Below are 11,337 nucleotides of genomic sequence, written 5' to 3'. Positions count from 1 at the left end.
ATGCGGCGGTTAGAGTGTTGTACACCGCCTCCCCCTCCCCGTCAACACGCCGGCGAGAACACAAGCGCGCCGTCCACTGTTGCCAACTTCTAATAATAATATGTATAAAAAATAATATAATATAATGATGATGATGATGAATAAAAATTAAAAAACCTCTTCGGTCGGATCTACGAATGGTGGCCGGGGAGAGGGGGGGGGGGTTCGGGCAAACGCCGCAGTAATGTACGTAAATAATCGTATCGTACGTTGTGATGACGGTCGTCGGAGTCGTGCGGGTAGGAATGAGATGTTACGACGTAAATAATAATATTTTCATTTTCCGCCCGCGTTTGGGTCACGACGACAACTACTACGACTCTGCGAGCACAGACCGCCGTCATCGTCGTCTCGGATACTTGCGGCGGTGTCGGCGGTTGGTGGTTCAACGCACTCGTTGTCCTTCACGCCTATAGTTTCTCGTCCCGTGTGCGCCGTCGCCTGTTCTTGGAACAGACTTGTTCTTCGGTTCTCCAATGCTTTTTCGTCCGCGCTCGCCTGCTGCGGCGGTGCATCCATTATTATCTACGCCCCCGCCCCACTCCGCGTCAATTGCCCAGCGTAATGCATAATAATTACAGTACACCGTTGTGTCGAGCGTGTGCGTGCACCAGGTTTCGTTATATTTATTTTATTTAAACATATAATAATATGTACAACAACAACACGAGAGCGGTTTAATGTTGTGCCTTACGTCCGGTGGTATTGTTTCTAAAAATAGACGACACGTAGAAAATAAAATATACACGACCGTCTATTTCGAGGGGGACCATAATTAAATAATAATATATTACAATCATAGTGGCTATAGTCGTGTACCTCAACTGACCTACGGCATCCGGTGACGTGTTTCTATGTAGGTAGTGCGTATGAGTTTGAACCCGTTTTATAGTGGTCACGGTGATCATTTTATTGGATAAAAATATAAACAAACGTATTGGAGCAAATGCTTATTCAAAGCGGCGTCTTCCCTCCTCCCCTCCAAAAAACAACGTGGCACATCGTTATCGGTGACGACGCGAAGCTCGTGGGGTACTCTTTCGGCGGCAGTGGTAGACGCTCCACGCCCCGCGACGCTATCGATCCCATCGCGTGTGAGCTGACGTCAGCCGACCGTACGCTTGCGCCCGTACGTGACGTCAGCGTTATTACTACCACCACCCCGGCATGATGTTTTCGGCGGGTGTATCGACCCCGTGTGCCGCTGTTTTCCGAAACGTTTTTCCGAAAAATCGCGCATTTCAACTACCCTCTCCTCCCCTCCCATGATTTCCGGTGCCCCGTTTGGTTACCGTGGTAACGCGTCTCCACTTTCTACCTTCACGTTAAAAAATCCGATGTTCGCGCTCTTCACATTTTAATGAACGGTTAAAATCATCGTCGCGCACACCACTACTACTACTACTACTACTACTACTACTACTACTACTACTACAACTACTACTACTACTACTACTACTACTACTACTACTATTACTACTACGATTACTACTACGATTACTACTACTACTACTACTGTTATTATTATTATTATTATTATACTAATAATCATTATTTGCCCGTTTTTTATTTCCGGAAAAATCGTAGGGTATCGCGAGCTTTTAAATGCATTTTTTTTATGCGTGATAACGGGGCTCGGAGATTATGATAATATTAAGTGTGTAGAATGCATTCTCGGAACGCATTCTTCAGCCGACTGGTTTCCACCGTCGCGTCGCGTCTCGGTATGTGTTCGATGCGTGTTGTACGTACGTTACTCTTTACATACAGATAATAATGCGTACCATGCGATACCTATAATACGTATTTACCGGGGGGCATACGGGCGGAGAGAAAGTTGCGCGCGGGAATTGACCGACAGGAAATGACTCAGACGCGCGCGGTAGATTTTCATTCAACGCATTGCCGCATATGGATAACCAGGCCCTCGGGTCAACCCGCAACTATAATACACACACACACACACATATAATAATAATGTATAGTATTATATACGCGCGCATTCCATTGGAGGCGGCGGTTCGGTTCATACTATAATATTATTATGTATGTATAACGTATTATTGCGCTTGCGCACATGTGACATGTTTACCAGTGCCGCCGCGTGTATGACGTGTACTACGTTTACGGTATGACGCTCGTCCGTCGCGTGTGTATGGTACTTACTACAACTATTTTAATAATATGATAATAAATTATAATAATAATAATATCGTGCCGGGGGCCAGTGCGAGGAATCCTTTAAATAACCAAAATTGCGATATCACGCTTTCCACTGTTTACTGTTGGATCGTTGAACTCCTCTATATGATGGGGTCGCGAGACTCCTTTTATAATTGCATTATTTTTGTTTTCGGGGCTCTTCTAATTTGAAAATTTAATTTTTAATGTCTGGTGGGTTGGTATATATAAGGAGGGAAGACTGTATGTGTATATAATACGGTTGAGAATATGGGGTACATAATTGATTTTTGAAAGCCCTTCAGTTCAGTCGGTATTTTTATGACTACGCCATCCAAATATTAATATAATATCACACTTAAGACATCCAAAGTGGTAACGCACGCGTTTAAAAAACATTACCATTTTTTTAAACCATCCTTATTAATCTTTTTAATGTAATTTTTATAAATTAACATTATGAAATATTTTATTAGAAAGAAAAATGTCTTTATTATTTAGCTTAACGGTTCTTGTAGAACCTAAGCTGTCACAAACAATCCTTTCCATTTTTCCCTGTCGAATGCCAATTCAATTGATTCATTTCTGTCCACCGTTCAGATATCGTTCTCTACAGTCTACTGTATCTTTTCATCTCGTTTAAAAATATTGTAAAATAAATAAATACCTTCTAGATTTTGACGATTATAATTATTTTATCCTCTAATAGTCTATTGATATGTTACTATTAACAGTATTATTAACTGAACTTTATTTTGTATATAATATTTGTGCAATTTTAACCACCACATTAACGGCTACGTCGTTTACCGTTTTATGTCCTATATATAGTTGAGTTTGACACAACTTGGGAAGTTTCCCGGTAGATCATGGTAGTAATTGATGCTATGATTACAAAAACTGAATTATCAGAACTACACGACATGACATACGACGTAACTAAGAACCTGACTATATAATATTATTTAAATTATTATGTTGGAAAATGGTTGGATCATAAAAAAAAAATTGTGTTAATCATATTACGCATGAGTAATAGATACAAACTTAAAAGGATTTTTACCACAATTCGTTTATGTTGTAATTCTACTCTATGAAACCCTAAAATCTTGCTTTACGAAGTTTTTGATTACCTTTAAATCCCAACAAATATTATGTTTAAGCTTACTTATACCTAATGTCGGTACATAATGTAACATTTATATGTATATTGTATATTGACGTGTACAGAAAGAGTACCTATACTTTTATAGATATAAATATATATTGAAAAAAGAGTACAAATTATTCTAATGAATATTAATCTTACGAAGACAACCTGTATATAAATGTAACTACCATATTTGTTTTATAAATTATTCGTCATACTTTCGCTATAAAATTTCTATCAATTATAATAATATATATTAGTTTAATATTATTAGTTAAATATTTAATTTTTTTAGAGTTAAAATTTGTCTTGTAATTTTGTAATTTTGTTGTTGCGCATGGGTTATAGAACGAATACAGAAATAGTGAATATTGCTCACGGTATGCTTCTAACAAACAATTTGAAAAAAAATTTTTTTATGAACGATTAAACTTTAATTTGAATCTATTGAATTAAAAAAAAGTTAATCTCGTCTCTCCATTAAAAAGTATTTAAATTGTAATATTGGGAATTATGAGTTTACAAAGTACTCGTATGTAATATGTACATATAATGTGTAGTATGAAATTTAACTTGTAACGAGCGTCAAGCAATATCAATATCTTCCTCAAGCTAAAACAAATTAATTACCTATTTTTATACATTCTTTCACAATAAAGAATTATCATCTATTTAAAAAAAAATAATGTGGTCCTTATAAATATTATTCTTACATTTTATTTTAGAAAAATGAACTTATTTTCATATTTTCTTATGATTCTGATTTAACAATGAACTCGTGTTATAAAAAATTTAATACCTGAATGTATTCTTTGTAAATTATCAATGAAACAGCATACATCTTAATTCTTTATATGAGATATCTACCATTACAATGGAAATATCAATTATGCTTGTTTCATTTTTAAATAAAGTTTATATGGCATCAAAAAGTAAATATAAATAAGGATATAAATTATATAACCACTATATGTGAACTGGATAAATCATTATTTTATATTTAAAATAAAATATGATTTAGGTAGAAAAACGAAAATATAATATAACTAATATAGGTATAATAATACCTATACAGTTTTACTTATAGTCAAATATCCAATATACCTATACTTTATCTATCTATTTCTATGTCAATTTTTTTTTGATTAGTTTAACACAAACTTATATATATTATATTTTTTTAAATTTATTTAATCTTTGTAACTGCTTTTACTGCATAGCTAAAAAACTGTTAATTAATTTTAAGGTTTAGTACTTTTTTTACAGATTAAATTTAATGGCGGGTATTCTGGTCTCTGATTTGAACATTTTAGAAATAGTTAACGTTAGTGTGTGTAATTAAATAATGAGCTATAGGTATATATTTTAATATGTAGATATAATATTTTACGAACTCATTTCGATTACATAGACTTTATTATGCTTTTAGGTTAAAATGTAATTTTTACATATGTTATGTATTGCAGTATTATAAATGTTATCTATTTTTATATTCATTAAATTAGGACATAATTAATGTATAATATATAGATATAACTATATTTTTATTATTTTACTCATTCGTCGTTAATTTTATAATATGTATGATTTATCATATATCATTTTATAAATTATTGTAGTAGTATCATATAGGAAAATGCTTGTTGGATAGTAATATATATATATATATATTAAATTGTGTTCATGATTATTTACTATGCAAGTATTGTAAATATTGTGTTTAAATTGTATGATTTTATTTGGGTCAGGTGCGAATTCTTCAATAATAATGCACTTTATCATGTCATAATTCATAACACATAAAAAATGCACGTTCAATGTATTTCAATTTTATTACCTAATATATATATATTGATGTTTTCTATAAGTAGATATAGAATTTTCTTGGATTTTTGTTTACCATGACATCCGCTTTGGTGACTATAATTTTTTTTGCGAACAATTCGTGGAACCTAGAATGGATTGCGAATGTTCCGATCATGTTTTATTGCCTGTGCTTTCAATACGTCAATAACATGCATTATATATTCAAACGAATATATTTGACTTAACTTTGTACAACAATACAACGCCAACTTAGAGCATTGATCGAATCGGGAACAACAAAAGTACCTACATTGATAAATGTACTAAAAAATGTAATACCAACTAATGACTTGCGTCCAAAATTTTAAAAAGCACGATTTATGTGTGGTGTTTTTTAAAAAAAATTAAATGGGCAGGTACTATTAGATTTACGGAACATAAAAAAAAAATTGTCATTTGTCTAAGACATTGAGATTTGAATACCGGGAGTGAACGTGCAAGAATTCAATTTGCGGCTGTGGTTTATTACCAACTATAATTGGTATACCATGATAAATCCTCCTATATCCTCCCTAGCGCTGATTGTAGCAAGTACGTCGACTGCAGCACAGGTGATTATACTAGTAGCAGCTTTTTAGTCGTCGTTGACGATCATCGTACGAATTCAACATGTGGACACGTTAAAGTCTCGTCCCTCAAGAGAGCAGTGTTTATGTTTTTGGGGATGTCACGTACGACAGCGGAACAGTCGTAGTAGAGTATTTCGTCGGTCCTTTTCGGGCGTGGCACCAACCCTCTGTAATAATATATATAGTATTTGTGAGTACACACGCTGCTGTAATAAGGGATGATGAGTGGGGATGAAGGTGTACTGCAGCGTGGTGGTGGAGACGTTGACGTACGATATTCCCGAGTTACATGTTTTATAATTTATATATCTATATGTATTATTATTATTATTTTGGTCTGCGCGCGTGCGCATACGTCAGTTTGTAGGGCGGCGGCGCGATTCGATGTCGTGTGTAACCCGCGTGGTGTACAATATTATACGCGTGGTTATGCCGCCTCGTGTGTGGATATAGTAAACCGCCGCCGAGACGGGCTAGAGGGTTTTTATTGATCCGTCTGCGCCGCCGCCACCCGCGCGCCCGACTGCTATTTCCCCTGACGGTGGCTGTTTTAAGGGCGTGGTCCCCGTGCTTATCGGAGGAGGAGGGGTGAAAATAAAAATAAAAAAAGCCATTTTCGGCATTCATTAATTACGACGACGCCTCCGCTGCCACCAACGAATGATCGATCGAGTCACGTGCGCCAAACATATTTTTCCGTCGTTACTTGATTGATGATTAATATTCGTAACGCGAGTTTCCGCCGGATCCCCGGGATATAAATGAAAATTGAAAAAAAAAATTAAATTAAAGGGGCCTGTCTCTTCCGCGTCCTCCCGCCGACCAACCAACGCCAACCCCCTGTACACTATCCACCCGCTTAAATCTACTCGTGTCTCGTACCATATGTTGAAATCACATTTTCACGATGGTTCATATTATAATAAATAATAATATATGGTTTGCGGTAAATGATTTTCCTGTGGTTAGATTTGCTATAAATATATTATATGTTATTTACCTTTAGGTACCCATAGATACCTAACGTCGCGTAGTTACTGTAGAATCCCACGCATCAGGGACGTTTTCAGTATAATTGATCTAATAAATTATATGTCTGATATAATTAATTCGGGTAAAAACTAAAAAGTGTTCTCTGCTCTTGTTGTTTTTAGAAAACATTTTCGAATTGCTAATTTAATAGTAGGTATACATAAACTATTTAATTAGTTTAATGATTTTTCCCTTCGTTTCAATTACAGTTGATCGTTGCATATAATGTAAACTCTCGTTAAGTCGAATTTTAAGAGGGACAAAAAAAAAAAAACATCGAGATATCGAATTTTATTGTAATTGTAGTTTAGAAAGGAATTTAAATTTAATTCTAGATGATAAATACAGACGTATTGACATTGGCATAATAAAAATCTACTGTATAATATTTGTTCCAAAATTAAGATTAAAATATTCATGCTTCACTGTCTATAGTTGGTTTACGTGTACTTTTGAGTACCACATTGTAAAATAGTTGTTGATTTCGTTTGTTTCCCTTCTTTTGATTACGCTAGATGAACGTGAATATACCAATAATACTATATTGTATATATACTTAAATACAGTGTATTCAAAGTGTAGATATTTCTTAAATCGTAAATAAATAATTTTATTTTTCAGGACAAAGATATATTTTATAGTCTATATTTGTACAGTTATATGACAACTGTTCAATTAACCATACATGAATTTTTCATTATGCTTTGGTTAATTTTTTTATCACTAATTACATAAGCGCAATTTGAGGGGGTTTGGAGGGGGGCTAAGCCCGCTCAAAAACAGTCATACCCCCCCCTCAATGGTTTGTACCTTTGTCCCTTTTCATCATGAGTGTACCTTATTTTTACCATACTATATTATATTTTAAACTGCAAATAATTAAATAATTTATTGAAGTATATAAATAAATGTTTTATTATAGAAGTATTTTAATAGTTAAAATAAATATTTTTTCATAATTAGGTAATGACTTTTTTTATATTTTCCTTTTATTACGAGAACGAGATGATTTTTATTTTGTTCGATTTTCTTATCTCCTAATATTATTATTTTTTCTTAGTTAAGCTTCGATAGCTTAGGCCATTAGCTGTGGACATTTTTTTATGCTTACTGCTGTAGTATATAGCTTCGTTGCTAAGAACCCGGGTGATCACGCATCCGAGAGCTATAGCAACGCCGGACGGTACTGACCGCAGCACTATTTAGTGACTGCAGTCAAACGCCACACTATATGCCTTTTCTTAATATTGTTTTACAAATGAAAAATTTATAATTATACTCAAAACGTTTTAAACTTTTAAAATCAATAAATTAGTATTTTTTTTAAAACTAGATTTTGTATAAAATGTATTTAAATATTATTTATTATAGTTCAACGTGGAATTCTGGCTACGCTTCATTTCGGCTAGTGCTTACATAAACAATTGTAACAATTGTTAGTTTTCATTTAAAATAATGATAATATGATTCTTTGAGTTTATTATTGGCGTATAATAAATAAGAATACAATTATATAACTTTGGTACAGTTTAAATATTTGATTTTTAATGATTATACTTACCTTGTTAAAAAGTTTGTCGTCCAAAGACCAAGCTAATGTTGTGGTTATTTTTTATTTTAGATTTTTTGTTCGAATGAAATTATGGAAGTAGTACTTGTCTTGTAAGTTGTAATAATACAAACTCGAATTGTTTTTCGGAGTTGTACTTATTGTAATGATAAAAAAGAGAATATTTCTTTTGATTTTTAATGTATAATACACAACTAAGGTCTTGTTTCTAAAATTAAGTCTATTGTTATTTAAAATACACTATTATTCTTTCATCGTATACTTTGTATTTTTTAGAAAGTCATTATTTAACGTTTTTATACTTCAAAAGAAATTACGCTTTACTTCATTTATAATTGTTACTACATAGTACATACCCACTTAAATTATTCTATTATTTAATCTAATTTTGAAATAAATACATAATTATGTGTTTTCTTGATGCCCATATTGTAACAAACGCGAGGGTTTCTAACGTCGGATTTCTACATATTGTAAATTGATTTTTATATTTCAAAAATAAATATCTAAGATTCATAATAATGTGAGTAAAATTATGATTAGATATTTTTTTTGTTGTACCTATATAAATTATATTGGTATAATATCTTAATTCGTGTACCGATTTTTTTTATAGTTTTGAACAATTATGTTTTCTATTGTTGATGTATCTTTTTTGTAAAATTAAATTTAACAGCAGGCCAGTTAAAAATAATTAATTGACAACAGGTCAATTTCCATGGACTTGAGAACGTATATAGTAGTTTCTTGGTATGCACCGGCACATACACTATACGTATACTATACACTATACACGTTAATAACAATAAAAATATTTAATTTATTGAAACAATTTGTATGCACCTATTAATAAATTGTACTATAGTACAAATATATATAGTTATATTTTAATTTCTTATTAAAACTTTGTTTATTCATGTTGTGTACAGATTGTTTTAATGCAGCGAATCGTTTTCTAGTAATATATCACAAAACATGTTTTATTATGTAAACAGTACGCTGACCGCAAAAACTCGACCGATTGACTCAAATATTATTGCATCTCTACATTATATAACAATCACGTCTGAATGTCTGATCGGTATTTGATCCACTTTACTATTTTTTTTTCATTTTAAGTTACCTATAACTGTCGTGTGGTTAACCCGATTACCTATACACTCGTTGTTAATGCGTTTACAAATCATATATTGTGATTTTACTTTAATGTTTTTCTTATTCCTATTATATTTTAGTGACTAGGTGAATAGCAATACATACTTATTATATAATAATATAATATACATATATCATATTTAAATAATATCAGTGATAAGTCTTTTGCGTGTATTATTATTGTGATTATTCATCGTAATAGTTAATAAATAATATATTAAATTAAAAATTTGGTCGCCATAAATATTGTGTGTCGCACTAGTTCGATGTTTGATTTCATCAATATTTGGAGCTTGAAACAATGTTTGTCATTATCTAATTACAGTTTAAATAATCTTGACTATGCTAATTACTAATTAGACATGGAGAAATGTATTTAGATTCCTGAAAGATGATCAATAGCAAAACATTTCCGGGTCATATATTGATCGTATTCCTAAGAAAATAAAAGCATGTATTATGGTGCTGTGTCACGTGTTACGCTGTAAGCAATATTGACGAATGGTTTAGTTTTTCAAGTCATATAAACTTTTTTAATTTTTATTCTATTATAGGTATTGTATGTTGTATTATAATAAATATTTAAAAAAATTATAACTTAAAACGGTTTTATTAAATTATAACTTATAGTAGTTGGTAAATACTATATTACTTTCCCGAAAAATACTAGTTTGTTTTTGAACAATTCAAGTACTCGACCCTTTGAAACGATGCGGTGTGTCTGTATGGTTCGTTACAACACTTCAACTTTATGACGTCCACGCCCTAAACTATATCTAATATTACTATATGCACGTGTTCTGTCCCTCGGACTAGAGGTAGAGTTACTACCTGTTAAATATTTATCAACCATTATTTTAGTGTCTTGCCGATAATATCTTTATCGCGAATCATATATTATTATACACCAATAATGGTTATTATATTTCAAGCGTATTACACCGGCGTTTAATGCATTTATATAATATGTCTACATAATACACGACGCACACTATTTAATGTTACAATTTTTGCAAATAGATGAATTTTTATCCAATCTCTTGTTAAACAATTTTCACATGCGTAAGTGCATTATTGTTGTGTGTTGATATATAATGAACATGATATAAACATGCATGCTAGTGGGACGTTACACCAAGGGCGTATACCAATTTATAGTATTCTTAGTGGTCAAAGTACATCGTGGAGAATCGCATCATGGTCCTGGGGCGGTTGACACTCGCGTGCACCACACATGGCTACCTCATGTGTTCTACGATAACTGCAGTAAATGCCAATAATTATTAAGCATATTTAGATAATAATAATGCGTTTTGTTTCTGAATGTTAAAAATTTAATTTTAATAGTGGCGCAAATATGTTATATACTTCGAGAAATCTAAAAAATCGCCGATCAACTGGCTATAATGTTAAAAAACAAACACACAAAGTAATAATAAATGTGTATGCAATAACATTCGTATTATTGCATATAGTGGCGCGACGTATTGAATTAAACGCTTGTTAAATTTTCGCCCGTTGTCGAAAACTCAAATGTGTGACATTGGTAGACGAGTGAGTGGGGGTAAGGGCGCATATTCCGAGGTCGTCCGGTGAATAGTATATTATATAATATTATTATTGTAGTATAATAACATTGTGTACATGTGCGTGGTGAAATACTCTATTATTGGGCGGCCCCACATGCGGTGGTGTTGAGTTGACGAAAATCGATATCGTTTGTATATAATATACGTCCTAATAGTGCGTACATACAGTATACACACTATAATACT

General features: G+C 32.5%; 1 protein-coding gene across 2 annotated transcripts in view; it reads left to right on the top strand.

Moving 5' to 3' along the window:
• Positions 1 to 11,337, top strand: part of LOC132921219 (transcription factor AP-4) — a 33,876-nt gene that overhangs the window by 5,200 nt on the left and 17,339 nt on the right. The window lies entirely within an intron of this gene.

The sequence above is a fragment of the Rhopalosiphum padi genome, chromosome 2 (genome assembly GCF_020882245.1).
Source record: "Rhopalosiphum padi isolate XX-2018 chromosome 2, ASM2088224v1, whole genome shotgun sequence".
NCBI lineage: Eukaryota > Metazoa > Arthropoda > Insecta > Hemiptera > Aphididae > Rhopalosiphum > Rhopalosiphum padi.
This window is presented reverse-complemented; position numbering and strand designations above follow the sequence as displayed.